Source organism: Dreissena polymorpha, chromosome 1, assembly GCF_020536995.1.
Source record: "Dreissena polymorpha isolate Duluth1 chromosome 1, UMN_Dpol_1.0, whole genome shotgun sequence".
Taxonomy (NCBI): Eukaryota; Metazoa; Mollusca; class Bivalvia; order Myida; family Dreissenidae; genus Dreissena; species Dreissena polymorpha.
The window spans coordinates 31,612,974-31,628,969 of NC_068355.1; the positions used below are offsets into that span (position 1 = coordinate 31,612,974).

At 36.0% G+C, this 15,996-nt stretch overlaps 1 protein-coding gene across 1 annotated transcript in view; it reads left to right on the top strand.

Moving 5' to 3' along the window:
- Positions 1 to 15,996, top strand: part of LOC127875434 (uncharacterized) — a 666,243-nt gene that overhangs the window by 157,740 nt on the left and 492,507 nt on the right. The window lies entirely within an intron of this gene.

Genomic DNA, 15,996 nt, shown 5'->3' on the forward strand with positions numbered 1-15,996 from the left:
GGGACCCGCATAAAGTGCACCGCTTTATCGCTCTTATCGACAATTATCGGCAACTTTCATGCTTCAGTGCACATTATAACCTCAAGTCTTGCTGTCAACACAGATTAGCAGATTATGCTTCGTTATTACTCTGGTTGTTTTAATAAAAGTATAATTATTATGACGGTCAGTCTTCCCCGAAAATTTGAAATCCACGAAATTACGTGTCAACGAATTAGTTGTTTTTCATTAAACCACGAAATTTCATACCAACGAATTCCTAAACGTTTACATTAATGTGATATTGAATCTTGAAAGTTGAATAATAAAGGGACTTGAATGAGATGAAGTCAGTCAATTGTATTCCATTATCATTAACAGCTCTTAAAGGTACACATTAAACACAGCCTACTTGTTCGTAGTGAACAATACAATTTAAGATTTGAGGAAATTTAAATGTAAAAAAACCTGTCAGCATTTGTCTGTTTTCTACTTTGAGGTCCACTCTCGTTATCTCGACATCGGATATCTCGATATTCTAGATATGTCGGAGTAAGCTCAATGTCCCATTTTTTCCCTTCTTTGTCTATATAAATAAACATCGCTTATCTCAATTTTCCTTATGTCGAATAATTCGATATGTCGATATAAAATTGTGTCCCCAGTCCCGATTTTACATGTATTTACTGTGGTTTATCTCAAAGTGCGAATAATTGTCTCAGAGTCGGCAAAAGGTGAGAACATTTTTCTTTGATACTTCACCGTCCCGCTTTGCCCGGCTGCTCCCAATACTGTGCGGTGGGAAATTGATCCGTTAATTGCATCACTGATCACACGTGTATAATGTCGTTAGCGATTAACACTTGAGTAACGCCTGTCACTTTAACTGTCACTTTTTATTATCAATATTAACTGCAATTAATACACAGTCTGCCGAAAGGCCGAAAGACTATTTATTTTTACAAACAACATTCCAAAATGCATTGAGTTATATTTTTGCGTATATAAACCGTTGCAAATTTACAGAATGTTGTTCTATCATTGAACTCCAAAACTCATTATCATGGCTAAATTGAAAGAATATTTCAAACTACAAAATGTACATGTACTATTCAGTATTCCGGAACGTGATTTACGCATGTTCAGATGGAAAACCCTCGTCTTGATTGGACGTCAATTGCATCATTACTTTAACTAGCAACATTACCGGATGTTTACTCGACAGTTTAGAAATATTATAATCGCATGTGTTCATGCAATTTTGTAATACTTAAAACGTCATTTTAGGCAATTAAATAGCAAAATTAATCTTACCTCGTAAAAACGCGTATATATCAGGAAGAGAGTATTATGCCACACGGTGACAGCTTTAGTTAGACCACTTAGCAGGTATTAAGATGCTAAAAACAAGGTAAATTTTCGTCTCATTGTTTTCTTTGAAAACGCCGAATCAGATATCTCGAACTCTCGTTATCTCGATATTTTTTCTTGTTCCCGCCGACTTCGAGATAACGAGAGTGGACTGTATATATATTAATAAATTGCTTGATACCAATGCGACAACTAATAGTAATACGTTTTATATGTTTTATTGCAACAGAACTTTAGTAAAGATTAAAAAACTACACCATTCTATTTCATGCTCATATTCTTAATCATGATATTCAACAAACCTTGTGTATCAAAGGTCTCTCCTTCAAAGTTCCAGTCATACAGTACATATAGGTATCTTCTTAAGAAAGTCTTCCGAAATATTATGATAACAATGCTCACTCCACTTACATGTACATTCTCATTATAAACAATTAGTTGGTCCTTTATTTAAGGAAAGTGCACATGACCAATTGCCCAAACAGTACGAAACAGCACAATACGAAACAACATACATAACATAGAAGAATAAAGCTGGGGTCACCACCTTAGAACGGTCAATGCAAAGCATTAGGGGTTGAAACCGGTTTTATAGCCCTCAACCTCACACTTGGCCCGGCAATATTCATGATTTATATTCGTGTAATTAAAGTTTAACCTCATAGCATTGCAATCAAATTAAACAAAAATAAAAGGGAATTAAAACCTATTCAATTTAATTACCATTTAATTACTCAATGGTAGGAAGGAGACCAGAGCGACAGAGTTACAACTTTTGACAAACAATGAAATGAAGTTACGAACAAATGTCTACTATTCCCTTCTTTTTAGAAAAATATTAAAATATTTAGCCTCATACGGATGATATTTCAGATCATCATGGTGCAAATACAGAAATGTGCAGCAAAAATGGGTGAAAAAAATCCATATTGCATATATAATGGTTGTTTATGTGACTGCTAAAAAATAAATCAAACTAGAAACGCCCGTCAGAGAGAAAATATTAATAAAGTTTAACACTATAAACCCGATGGCCTATGTATGTAGCCCAAAACAGTGAAAGTTTGTGTGATGATGTAATTTAGAAGAAATGACACAATGATGTCAAAAAATCCAATATAATTAAAGGGACAGTACTGTAAAATAAAAAAATAAAAATATTAAAGGGGCAGTACTGTAAAATTGAATTGCCAATAAAACCAGCTATGTTTATTAAATATTTTAGAATCAAACATATAAACATAATTAAATAAAGAGCATTTGGTTAAAATACAAGATGTCTATTTAATTGGAAACTGAAAGCTGACAGAGGATATGGTGCCTGCTTAGCAGGCTGGAGGTCCTGAGTGTGATCCCTATCGTTGGGGTGTTCTTACGATCAGCCACAAAGGTAACAAGTACTGATTGTATATAATTGGACACTGAAAGTTGACAGAGGATATCGTGTCTGCTAAGCAAGCTGGAGGTCCTGAGTGTGATCCCTATTGTTAGGGTGTTCTTACGATCAGCCACAAAGGCAACAAGTACTGATTGTATATAATTGGACACTGAAAGTTGACAGAGGATATTGTGTCTGCTTAGTAAGCTGGAGGTCCTGAGTGTGATCCCTATTGTTGGGGTGTTCTTACGATCAGCCACAAAGGCAAAACGTACTGATTGTATATAATTGGACACTGAAAGTTGACAGAGGATATTGTGTCTGCTTAGCAAGCTGGAGGTCCTGAGTGTGATCCCTATTGTTGGGGTGTTCTTACGATCAGCCACAAAGGCAACAAGTACTGATTGTATATAATTGGACACTAAAAGTTGACAGAGGATATTGTGTCTGCTTAGTAAGCTGGAGGTCCTGAGTGTGATCCCTATTGTTGGGGTGTTCTTACGATCAGCCACAAAGGCAACAAGTACTGATTGTATATAATTGGACACTGAAAGTTGACAGAGGATATTGTGTCTGCTTAGCAGGCTGGAGGTCCTGAGTGTGATCCCTATTGTTGGGGTGTTCTTACGATCAGCCACAAAGGCAACAAGTACTGATTGTATATAATTGGACACTGAAAGTTGACAGAGGATATGGTGTCTGCTCAGCAAGCTGGAATTCCTGTCCTGTCATTTTAATTGTTGGGGTGTTCTTACGATCAGCCACAAAGGCAACAAGTGCTGATTGTATATAATTGAACACTGAAAGTTGACAAAGGATATGGTGTCTGCTCAGCAAGCTGGAGGTCTTGTCCTGTCATTTTTTTGTGGGAGTGATCTTACTATCAGCCACAAAGGCAACAAGTACTGATTGTATTGTTGGAGTGTTCTTACGATCAGCCACAAAGGCAACAAGTACTGATTGTATATAATTGGACACTGAAAGTTGACAGAGGATATGGTGTCTGCTGAGCAAGCTGGAGGTCTTGTCCTGTCATTTTTTTGTGGGAGTGATCTTACTATCAGTCACAAAGGCACCAAGTACTGATTGTATTGTTGGAGTGTTCTTATGATCAGTCACAAAGGCACCAAGTACTGATTGTATTGTTGGAGTGTTCTTACGATCAGCCACAAAGGCACCAAGTACTGATTGTATTGTTGGAGTGATCTTACAATCAGCCACAAAGGCAACAAGTACTGATTGTATTGTTGGAGTGTTTTAACGATCAGCCACAAAGGCACCAAGTACTGATTGTATTGTTGGGGTGTTCTTACTATCAGCCACAAAGGCACCAAGTATTGATTGTATTGTTGGGGTGTTCTTACGATCAGCCACAAAGGCACCTAGTACTGATTGTATTGTTGGGGTGTTCTTACTATCAGCCACAAAGGCACCAAGTACTGATTGTATTGTTGGGGTGTTCTTACTATCAGCCACAAAGGCACCAAGTACTGATTGTATTGTTGGGGTGTTCTTACGATCAGCCACAAAGGCACCAAGTACTGATTGTATTGTTGGGGTGTTCTTACTATCAGCCACAAAGGCACCAAGTACTGATTGTATTGTTGAGGTGTTCTTACGATCAGCCACAAAGGCAACAAGTACTGATTGTATTGTTGGAGTGTTCTTACGATCAGCCACAAAGGCAACAGGTACTGATTGTATTGTTGGGGTGTTCTTACGATCAACCACAAAGGCACCAAGTACTGATTGTATTGTTGGGGTGTTCTTACGATCAGCCACAAAGGCACCAAGTACTGATTGTATTGTTGGAGTGTTCTTACGATCAGCCACAAAGGCACCAAGTACTGATTGTATTGTTGGAGTGTTCTTACGATCAGCCACAAAGGCAACAAGTACTGATTGTATTGTTGGGGTGTTCTTACGATCAGCCACAAAGGCAACAAGTACTGATTGTATTCTGGAAAAAGACTAGAGAGCTTTAATAATAAGCCTTAGGCTTTCTATACAATCAAGTTAAAAAAAAACAAATAGTAGCCTTTTGCTATTAAAATCTCATCTGTTTCTTATTCAGTAAATTACTATTTAAATTTGACTGTAAGATAGATCTCTTAAAGCATTGTTTGTATTATATTGCCAGGGAATGGCTCTAATCTTACAAGGGCTGTTTGTAAAACACCTATGCCACTCAAATGGGCTGTCAGTTGTAGTGGCAGCCATTGTTTGAATACATTAGAAACCATTTTACTGCTTCATGTCACTGTGACCTTTGACCCAGTGAACTGAAGATCAATAGGGGTCATTTGCCAGTCATGATCAATGTCCCTATGAAGTTTCATGATCCTAGGCCTATGCGGTCTTGAGTTATCCGGAAACCATTTTACTGTTTCGAGTCACTGTGACCTTGACCTTTGACCTAGTGACCTGAAAATCAATAGTGGTCATCTGCCTGTCATGATCAATGTACCTATGAAGTTTCATGATCTTTGGCCAATGTGTTCTTGAGTTATCATCCAGAATCCATTTGGTGGACGGACCGACCCACAGACGAACCGACCAACCGCCATGTGCAAAAGAGTATACCCCTCTTCTTTGAAGAAGCGCATGAATACAACAAATAAAAGACATAAATACTTATTCAGCTGCTGTGTCATCAATAAAAATAACACTACGTCATTACTATATAAGCACTTTTCAAAGTGACAACCATATGCGTTTGGTTCCCGTATTATCAGATTGATTTGTAAGCAACACTCAGCAGTGTTCTGTTGTGGATGCGCCCTTGCGTAATTGGCGCAAAAAAAAATTTGTCCACACCGTTTTCCGTTTATGGGCCCGCGGGCGCACAGGAATGAGGAATAAAAACTAATCGATTCATTTTGTAAGTTGGTAAAATAATCGAGTGAATGCGTAACTAGAACTAATTATTTCATTGGACGTGACGTCATTACGCAGCCAATGGTTTATTTACTTTAATAACACTTTATTTCATTGGTAAGTTGAGATTATAAAACTAATCAGATTTCAAAGAAACGTCCACACCTATCAAAATGGCGGAAAGTAACTGGCCAAAGAAAACAAAATCTGTTTTGAGTTTTTTCCTCCGGCAAGTAAAATTAAAACACCACAACAGAGTCTTACCAAGTTTCAACATCATTTAGCAATAACGACAAAAAGTCTGCTCCTAAACGTACATTCCAAGCAAATTGGCTTCAAGAATTTTCTTTGTCACTGTTTGACAACAACAAAATGACATGCAGTTTGTGCATAAACCACAAAAAAGAAAACGCCTTTACTATCCGTAATTCTACATGTAATTATCGAACGGGTATTTTGACACGCCATGCTGAGTCCAATGACCATTAATCTGTTTAAAGTTCTGTCAATATGTTGACAATTGTTTGAAAGTTTTAAAATGTTTTTAAAATGTTCAAGTTTGAATTAGAATGTTACATCTTGTGGACTGGCTGTAAGAAGAAATCAATCAAGTTTAAGATTGCAAGTAAAAGGTTATTAATAGTTTGTGAAAATTATAATCTGCTACAAATATATTTCTGTATCAACAGATTTTCCCTTTTGTCCCCACTTTTTAAACCTTAAAGGGTCCCTGTCCCCAACAGTACAGATTCATGGAAGAACACTGACACAGGTAATTGTGAAATTCCCAAAACTGTCAACAACAACACAAGAGTTACAGTTACCTAACATAAACAAGGGCTGTTTGTAAAACATGCATGCCCCCCATATGGGCTGTAAGTTGTAGTGGCAGCAATTGTGTGAATATGTTTTTTGTCACTGTGATCTTGACCTTTGACCTAGTCACCTGAAAATCAATAGGGGTCATTTGCCAGTCAGGATCAATGTACCTATGAGGTTTCATGATCCTAGGCCTAATTATTCTTGAGTTATCATCAGGAAACAATTTTACTGTTTCCAGTCTGAAAATTAATAGAGGTCATCTGCCAGTCATGATCAATGTACCTATGAAGTTTCATGATCCTTGGCATAAGCGTTCTTGAGTTATCATCCGGAAACCATTTTACTATTTCGAGTCACTGTGACCTTGACCTTTGACCTAGTGACCTGAAAATCATTAGGGGTCATTTGGCAGTCATGATCAATGTACCTATGAAGATTTATGATCCTAGGCGTAAGCATTCTTGAGTTATCATCCGGAAACCATTTTACTATTTCGAGTCACTGTGACATTGACCTTTGACCTAGTGACCTGAAAATCAATAGGGGTCATCTGCCAGTCATGATCAATGTACCTATTTAGTTTCATGATCCTAGGCGTAAGCATTCTTGAGTTATCATCCGGAAACCATTTTACTATTTTAAGCTACTGTGACCTTGACCTTTGACCAAGTGACCTGAAAATCAATAGTGGTCATCTGGTGGACGGACCAACGGCCGGACCGAGCGACCAACCGACCGACATGTGCAAAACAGTATATCCCCACTTCTTTGAAGGGGAGCATAATAAATAAAAACAAAAACATCTATTTAATTGAATTACAAACTTGCTCTTAATGGAATAAATAAAGTGAAGCTCTCAAAAGTACATTATTAGATTAGGAATAGTTAGGTTGATTTATTTATCAGTGGCATTAGTGAATATCGATATTAAATTGTTTATTATTATAATAATATTAAAATATTGATTAAAAATATTATTTTTGTTTATAATCATCACTTTCCATTTTTGCGGTTGAAATGATCAGTCCCGGTCGGCAATGGTTGCATGATTATAGGACTTCCTGGCCGGCAAAACATTATAATGTTAGGAAGGACTGTAAACTAATCAATATATGAAAGATAATTATGGACCGTAATGAAGTAACAATTTAGGTAGACTATATATTTGAAAACCTATTTAATGCCAAGTAAACATTGCTCATTTAAAATGTACTCAAACCTATTGAAAGTCTCAGTGATTATGACATAAATTTGACTGTTAACCTTCAATTTTGTTTAAGACACATCACATCTGGTCAACTCTGTAAAAACAAACGTTAAAACAGCAACAACATTCCTAAATACTCAAAATAAGGTGCTGCATTTGGAATCAAAGAAACCACTTTTTCATACACAATTTATCCCTCCTCACACTTACGTTTTATGCATGTTTTTAGCGATCAATATTTCAAGAAGTGCTGTTTTTATAAATTCTCGAAAACTTCTCAAGATATGCTGAGAAAAATTTAATGTGACAATCTCGAGCGACCTTGACCTTTGACCTGTTGCCCTCAAAAGTTATCGGAGCATTATTGTTCTCACAAAAAATGTCATAGCGATTTGTGTGGTTTAGGTAAAAGCATTCTCTCAATATCCTGCAGGCACTATTAAAGGTTTTCCAACAGAACAGTCTTTAAAAGGACAATATTTTAAGCAATTAACAGCGTTGAGTTGATTGTAAAGTTTTTATGTCCCCCACTATAGTAGTGGGGGACATATTGTTTTTGCCCTGTCTGTTGGTCTGTTGGTTGGTCTGTTGGTTGGTTGGTCAGTTGGTTGGTTGGTTGGTTTGTGCCAACTTTAACATTTGCAATAACTTTTGCAATATTGAAGATAGCAACTTTATATTTGGCATGCATATGTATCTCATGGAGCTGCACATTTTGAGTGGTGAAATGTCAAGGTCATCCTTCAAGGTCAAAGGTCAAATATATGTGTCAAAATCGCTCATTTAATGTACACTTTTGCAGTATTTCAATATTCAACATAGCAACTTGATATTTGGCATGCATGTGTATCTCATGGAGCTGCACATTTTGAGTGGTGAAAGGTCAAGATCATCCTTCAAGGTCAGATGTCAAATATATGTTGCCAAAATCGCTCATTTTATGAGTTCTTTTGCAATATTAAAGATAGCAACTTGATATTTGGCATGCATGTGTATCTCATGGAGCTGCACATTTTGAGTGGTGAAAGGTCAAGGTCAAGGTCATCCTTCAAGGTCAGAGGTCAAATATATGTGGCCCAAATCGCTAATTTTATGAATACTTTTGCAATATTGAAGATAGCAACTTGATATTTGGCATGCATGTGTATCTCATGGAGCTGCACATTTTTAGTGGTGAAAGGTCAAGATCATCCTTCAAGGTCAAATATATGGGTCAAAATTGCTCATGTAATGTCACTTCTGCAATATTGAAGCTAGCAATTTTATATTTGAAATGCATGTGTATCTCATGGAGCTGCACATTTTGCGTGGTGAAGGGTCAAGGTCATTCTACAAGGTCAAACATCATATAGGGGGACATTGTGTTGCACAAACACATCTTGTTATAATTATGAATTTCAATAAGATGCAGTTCAAGAATTTCTTTGTCAAAACAATTCAATTTTCACAACAATATGATTTGCAAATCGCTCAACAAGAAACAATATTACGTTGAAAAGGTTACATTTCTTATTTGAGTGGTTTAAGAAGACAATAATTATTGGCAAATTTTCTTATTGAAAATACTTCAACTACTGTTGACTTACGCATATCCTTGTATACCAAGGTTTACTGTTATTTGAACATTTCTATTTCAAACAAAGGAATTTGCGGGAGAGGAAAATATTATTTGCTCAGCTATTTGAAATCTTTTCATGTGTATTGAATCGCTTTCAAACATCATTTAAACTTGTTGGGCCATAGAACCTGTACATTGTACTTTCTTTCCTATAATTTTATTTGCATTTTTCGTCAACTGAAAGGATTGCAGTAGCATAAGGATATTATTTCCCTCTCAATATAGACACTATTTAAGCAATACATATTACATCTTTTCAAGCAGAACTTTATCGTTGAAAACAATATTCAATTGATTAAATGGTTGAGACAAGAGAACCAAGAATGTCCTTGATCACTCCCCTGTGTGATGGGGTGTGTCAAAATTTGGAAATTTAACAACTGCAACATGGAGTAATAACTGTAACAATATCTTTAGAGGATTACTATCTGATGTCATATACCAAATGTCAAAGCTGTAGACATTGCAGTTTAAAAGAAGGTTTTAACAAGAGATGTGTTTGTCAGAAACACAATGCCCCCTATTGTGCCACTTTGAAGCCATATATTTAACCGTTGACATTGAAGAATGACCTTGACCTTTCACCACTCAAAATCTGCTGCTCCATGAGATACACACGCATGCCAAGTATCAAGTTGCTATCTTCAAAACTGCCAAGGTTAAAGTTTTAGGTTAAAGTTTTGATGACAGACAGAATGACAGACAGACAGACAGGCCAAAAACAATATACCCCCAATCATTCAATCCGGGGGCATAACAATCATTATGCTTATTAATCCTATACAAATTGTGTGATACTTGCAGCATAACCAATTTTGACCTAAACAACTTTGTTCAAGACTTACACAATGTGACATACCAAATACAATATAGCAACCAGAACTTAACATTTTGTAAAGTTGTAGGTCTTTATCAATCATGAGATCACTGAGGCGCGCCCAGTTTCGACCGCAAGGGCATGGTTTGAAAAAACTTTGTAGAGGACAATAAGACGATAAATATCAAAGCTATGTTTTGTTTCAAGGATGAAGATCTTTTAATTTATATAAATAATATACGTCTATATAAAGCAATTGACCTGTTTGGCTTGGTCAGTTTGGACAGCAAGGTCAATACATACAAATGCGATATTCTTCTTTTACATGGTTTAGGTTTTGTTTGCTTGACTGATGACCAAGCAAGATGACATCATATGTTTTATGAATCACAGGATGTGTAAGCCACACATGGTCTGGTCATTAAAATAATAAAACTTATTAAAATGAAAATGTTTTCAAGCAGGTTTATGCTATAAATCAGAAACAAAAATGTATGACCTTAAACCATGACCTTAAACTTTAACCCATATTATTGAAGTGTTTTGCAACACATTGTCTCAGGTCATGGGAAATATATAATATGAAGTGACATTAAAATCCTCGAAGGTATGTAAGCTACAGAGCTGATACCAAATTCAGAAATAATTCTCTCAAACACACACACACACGAACACAGGAATATAATGACTGAGTTTTACTTATATATTCCCTCCTTCATGGGCCTGAACAGGCAAAAATGTGTGCACAAGTCCCTTTAATTGACGATCATCAGTGAATTCTATATACAAAATTTCAGGTATGGGTCTCATATTACAGTCATTTCAACTAGTCCAAGGCCTCCATTGATTTGGCAGGTGTGTAAAGGCCCAGTCACACTGAAGTAACAGACGAGAAATGCACATAAAATCATCTTCCACCGGATAAAACGGACAGAGATCTCCGATTGATGTTCAGTCTTCATACGTTAGTTTACGGTTTGTTCTGAACTCGTGCGTTACACCTCCTGTACGTATCCAGTTGATGTTCGTTTATGTCCGGTTGTCCTGATCCTAACGCATTTTCAACAGATAATAACGGACAGCTAACGTATAAACAAGAGGGCCAAGATGGCCCTAGTTTGCTAACCTGAGAGGAGTCGGTTCATTCAATCTTTACCAAACATCAAACTTGACCTAGATATTGTCCAGACAAACATCCTGGTCAAGTTTCATCCTTATTGAACCAAAACTCTGGCATATGGAGTGACTATATTTTGTTTAAGATTTGACCTGGTGACCTATTTTGAGTTGACCCCCCTTACCAAACATCAAACTTTGCTTACAAAAAATAAATATTATGACCCCCCCCCCCTCCCCCCCCCCCAACTGACTGGAACCATTTTCGAACTCAACTCTCATATCAAGGAAACAAATCTTCTGACCACATTTCATGAAAATTGGGCCAAAAGTGTGACTTCTAGAGTGTTCACATGTTTTCACTATATACATATAGAGAAAAATGCCCTGCCCACTGGCGGCCATGTTTTTTCACCGATCTGGACCATTTTCGAACTCGTCCGAGATATCAATAAAACCGATGTGTTGACCAACTTTCATGACAATTTGGCAAAAATTGTGGCTTCTTTAGTGTTTACATTTATACGAGAATTACTTTGATGTTAATGGACATGTACAATACTTGTTTTGACAGACGACATGTGCTTATCTAAAGTTTGTGTTTGGTAATACACAGGATATTGGATTTTTGGTGTTTGATTGAGCAATAAAACAAAGACGCAGTCGGCGGTTTCCTGTAAGCCTTTTGTACTTACCACCATAATAATTATTAGTGCACGTGCTTATCTAACATTTAGGGATACAAAATACGGGTCCTAGACACTGTGAGCTTGTTTGGGCCATAAAACACTATCGCTGTGGCTATTTTCAGTAGCACATGTGTCCAGAAACTTAGCACATGTGTCCAGAAACTAACGAGTTTGGGTAGTAAAGCACAGAGATTATGATCGTTAAACTGCATGGAGTCTGAAATGAAACAAAATGCCGACAAATCAAAAGATTAATCACCTAATGTTTCAGTACACAATTCAATATTTTAAGGTGGGGTTCTCACTGCATTTCCTGTTGCATTCGCATACGCTTGTATTACTTGTTATATGTTCATATTATTTATTAGAATACAATATTTACACAGACACAAATGATATGAAATGCAAGAAACTAAGTGAAAATTAAGCCTAAACAAGACAGGTGTAACAGTTGAGAATGTTTCCATTATTTTCCCAATAACCCTATTGAGATGGTGTAGTCAGGCTTATCAGCTGTATATGGAGTCACTGTTATCAGAACAGCATGACTGGTATTGGCCTGAAGTGGCAGATCAGATACGAAGTCTATCAGGGAAAGGAATAACTGATATGGCTGAAAAAGTGAGCCTGGTTGAAAAAAATTAAACAAGAGTAATATAGGGTATAAAACGGCGATAAATAACAGTCTCAGCGTGGACGTCGCCATCTTGATGATCACGTGATTAACCCCTCTGTTTAAGCAATGCATATTACCTTTTTTCAAGCAGAAATTTATCATTGAAAACAATGTTCAATTGATTAAATGGTTAAGACAAGAGAAGAATGCCCTTGATCATTTGCCTGTGTGATGGGATGTGTCAAAATTTGGCAATTTAACAACTGCAACATGGAGTAATAACTGTAACAATATCTTTAGAGGAATCCTATCTGATGTAATATACAAAATGTCAAAGCATTAGACAATGCAGTTTCAAAGAAGGTTTTGAAAATTATTATGCTTAATAAGGCTATACAAAATGAAATCATGCGATACTTGCAGTGTAACCAATTTTGACCTCAACAACTTTGTTCAAGACTTACACAATAAGACATACCAAATATAGGGACCAGAACATACCAATTTGTTGTAGGTCTTTATTAATCATGAGACCACCGAAGCGCGGCCAGTTTTGACCGCAAGGGCATGGTTTGAACAAATTGTGTAGAGAATAATCAGAAGGTAAATATTAAAGCTATGTTTTGTTTCAAGGATGAAGATCTTTTAATTCATTTGAATAATATACATCTATATAAAGCCATTGACCTGTTGGGCTTGGTCAGTTTGGACAGCATGGGCAATACATATACATGTACATGTTTACGACGCCATCTTGGAATTAAGTTCCAACTAACCTGACTCAAACACAGTAAGCTCTTGTATACACACGCCCACATGAACATTCCCAGTCAACAAATAACAGCAGAAATTGACTGACCATAATAACAAGCCTCACAGAAATATGATATTTTCAATCATAAGGGAACTCATGTGTGAATTTTGTACGCTTAAATGACAATTCTAAAGGTGAAAATTCCATCCTGTTTTTTTTTCTTAACTTGAAAACTTAATAGAGCAACTGTTTTGCTGAAGCACCCAACATATATTTATACTGGTGTGTTTAAATCTATGTATTAATTGATTGATAAAAAGCCCAAGATTTAATTTAGACACTCTAGAGTCTGTTATCTGAACCGGTCCTTGATGTCCTCGAAGTAGATAGTGAGATTAGACTTCCAACATGAAGGTACACCCAAGACTGCCACACACCAAAAATAAGGTCAATGTCTGAGAGAGTTTGAAACGGATTCAAAACAGATGGATGAACAGTGAAACTGACATATTCCACCTTACTGGGGGCATACAAACAAAATTATTTGTAATTTGAAAGTTATTTTCATTTTAGTAACCTTTCAATAGGTATTATAAATCTTCTATTGAGTTTCAATATAAAGAAGTGAAACTCCAGCTGCTGGAGCAGTATTGAATTCTCATTAAAAACAATTAGTTGGTCCTTTAATTAAGGCAAGTGACCGATTGCCCAAACAGTACAAAACAGCACAATACAAACCAACATAAACACAAAATATCAGCCTTGCAAGACCATTTAGCTGAACGGAATTCACTGGGGAGGGATATTTATTTAAGGCGTAACATTACTCTTCCCAAAGTACGTTAATCTTTGTTTCTCAATGACAGGAACAAAGAAGCCCCATTTGCGTTGTATGGAAGACCTATTGAAGAACTTATGATGCATACACTTACACACGAATGGCTGCTTTTTGTATGATACAATTTCTTTTTTAAATTGGAATTTAAAGCTGCAAAGTCATTTGAAAGTGACATTAATTCAATTACTATGTAAAGCAACTTATTTAAACAATATTTACACCAATTAAGATAAAAATGAAGGACCAATATCTGATTAATAATTAATAAAATCAATATTATTATAAAAACAAATAATTGCCAATCAAATAATTCTCATTTAAAATACTCAAACGTACTGAAAGTCTCACAGAATATAACAAACAAGAACAGTATTCACAGAAATATGTTTTAACCACTAGCCAGAATTATGAAGCTTTATCTGAAACAGACCAAAAATGCAATAGCCCGACTATATAATATAAAGAAGTGAAACAGTATTGCACTTAATTAATTCTATCATACACACCTTCGTGGTCATTTATTTATGGCAAGGAACCTATTGCCAAAACGGTACAGCACTGCACAAAACGAAACATTTTAACATATACACATAGTATAATAAAGCTGGGGTCAATAAAATTAATATAAATTATTAATTTAAAGGAGGGGGAATAACATTTCATCAGTCCCGGGCTGGCGGGCTTATAGTTAGTGTGAAGACTGCAAGAAGGCCTGAAAGGCCCAAATTCGCTAACCTGAGATACAAAGGAACTGACACATTCTGTGCAGCCCAAAATATCATTAGAACAAAATAATGTTCTGACCAAGTTTCAGAAGAGTGAACTATAAATGTAATTTTAAAAAAGCTAACAAGCTTTTACTATAGACATATAAGGATAAATTGCCGACCCGCTGTGGTCATGTTTTTCACTAGACCGGAATCATTTTTGAAATCATCCAAGATATTATTAACATAAACGGTCTGACCTAGTTTTATGAAGAATGGACCAAACATGTGACTTTAAGAGTGTAGTTTTTACCAAAACAATTATAAGGAAAAATGCTCCACCCCATGGCGGCCATGTTTTTCAACCAATCGGAACGATTTCAAACTCGACCAAGATATCATTTCAACAAATATTCTGACTTAGTTTTATGAAAATCTAAAAATTAATTAGGCCTCTAGTTTGTCAACAAGGTTTAACTAAAGTCATATAATGGAAAACTACCCCACCCCCTGGCAGCCATGTTTTGCAAGCCAACGGAACTATTTTTAAACTTGTCCAATATATGATCATTTGGACAAACCTTCTGTTCAAGTTTAGTGATGATCGGCAAATAAATGTCACGTCTAGAGTATTAACAAGGTTCTAATAAAGCCATATAAGGTAAAATGCCCCGCCCCATGGCGGCCATGTTTTTTAACCAACCAGAACCATTTTCAAGCTCGTCCAAGATATCATTAGGACAAATCTTCTAACCAAATTTAATGGAGATCAAGCAATAAATGTGGCCTCTAGTGTGTTAACAATGCAAATGTTTAGGCCGCACGACACACAACACACTACCTGACCATTAAACAATTAAAAAGTGTTGCTATATGTTAAATAGATTTTTTAAAACATCAAATATTCCCGATTTATTGCAATTTGGGATTTCAATAAAGAAACAAAAGATTTCTACAGAAGGTTCTTTTACAATGCACTTTTAAAACGAACATGGATTAAATTATAAGAAAAGTCATTTGAAATTTTGATGAAAGCACAATTGATTTATGTATTGATAACCGAGAGCGAGACTTGTTATTCTGTATATTATCCATTTACAATTGTAAATATTGGTTAAACTAAAGTATAACTGTTGTCCATTTATATGAACATTGATTTAAATGCATTTTCATGGTGCGAAGAAATGTTCAAACAGTGTATGTGTTT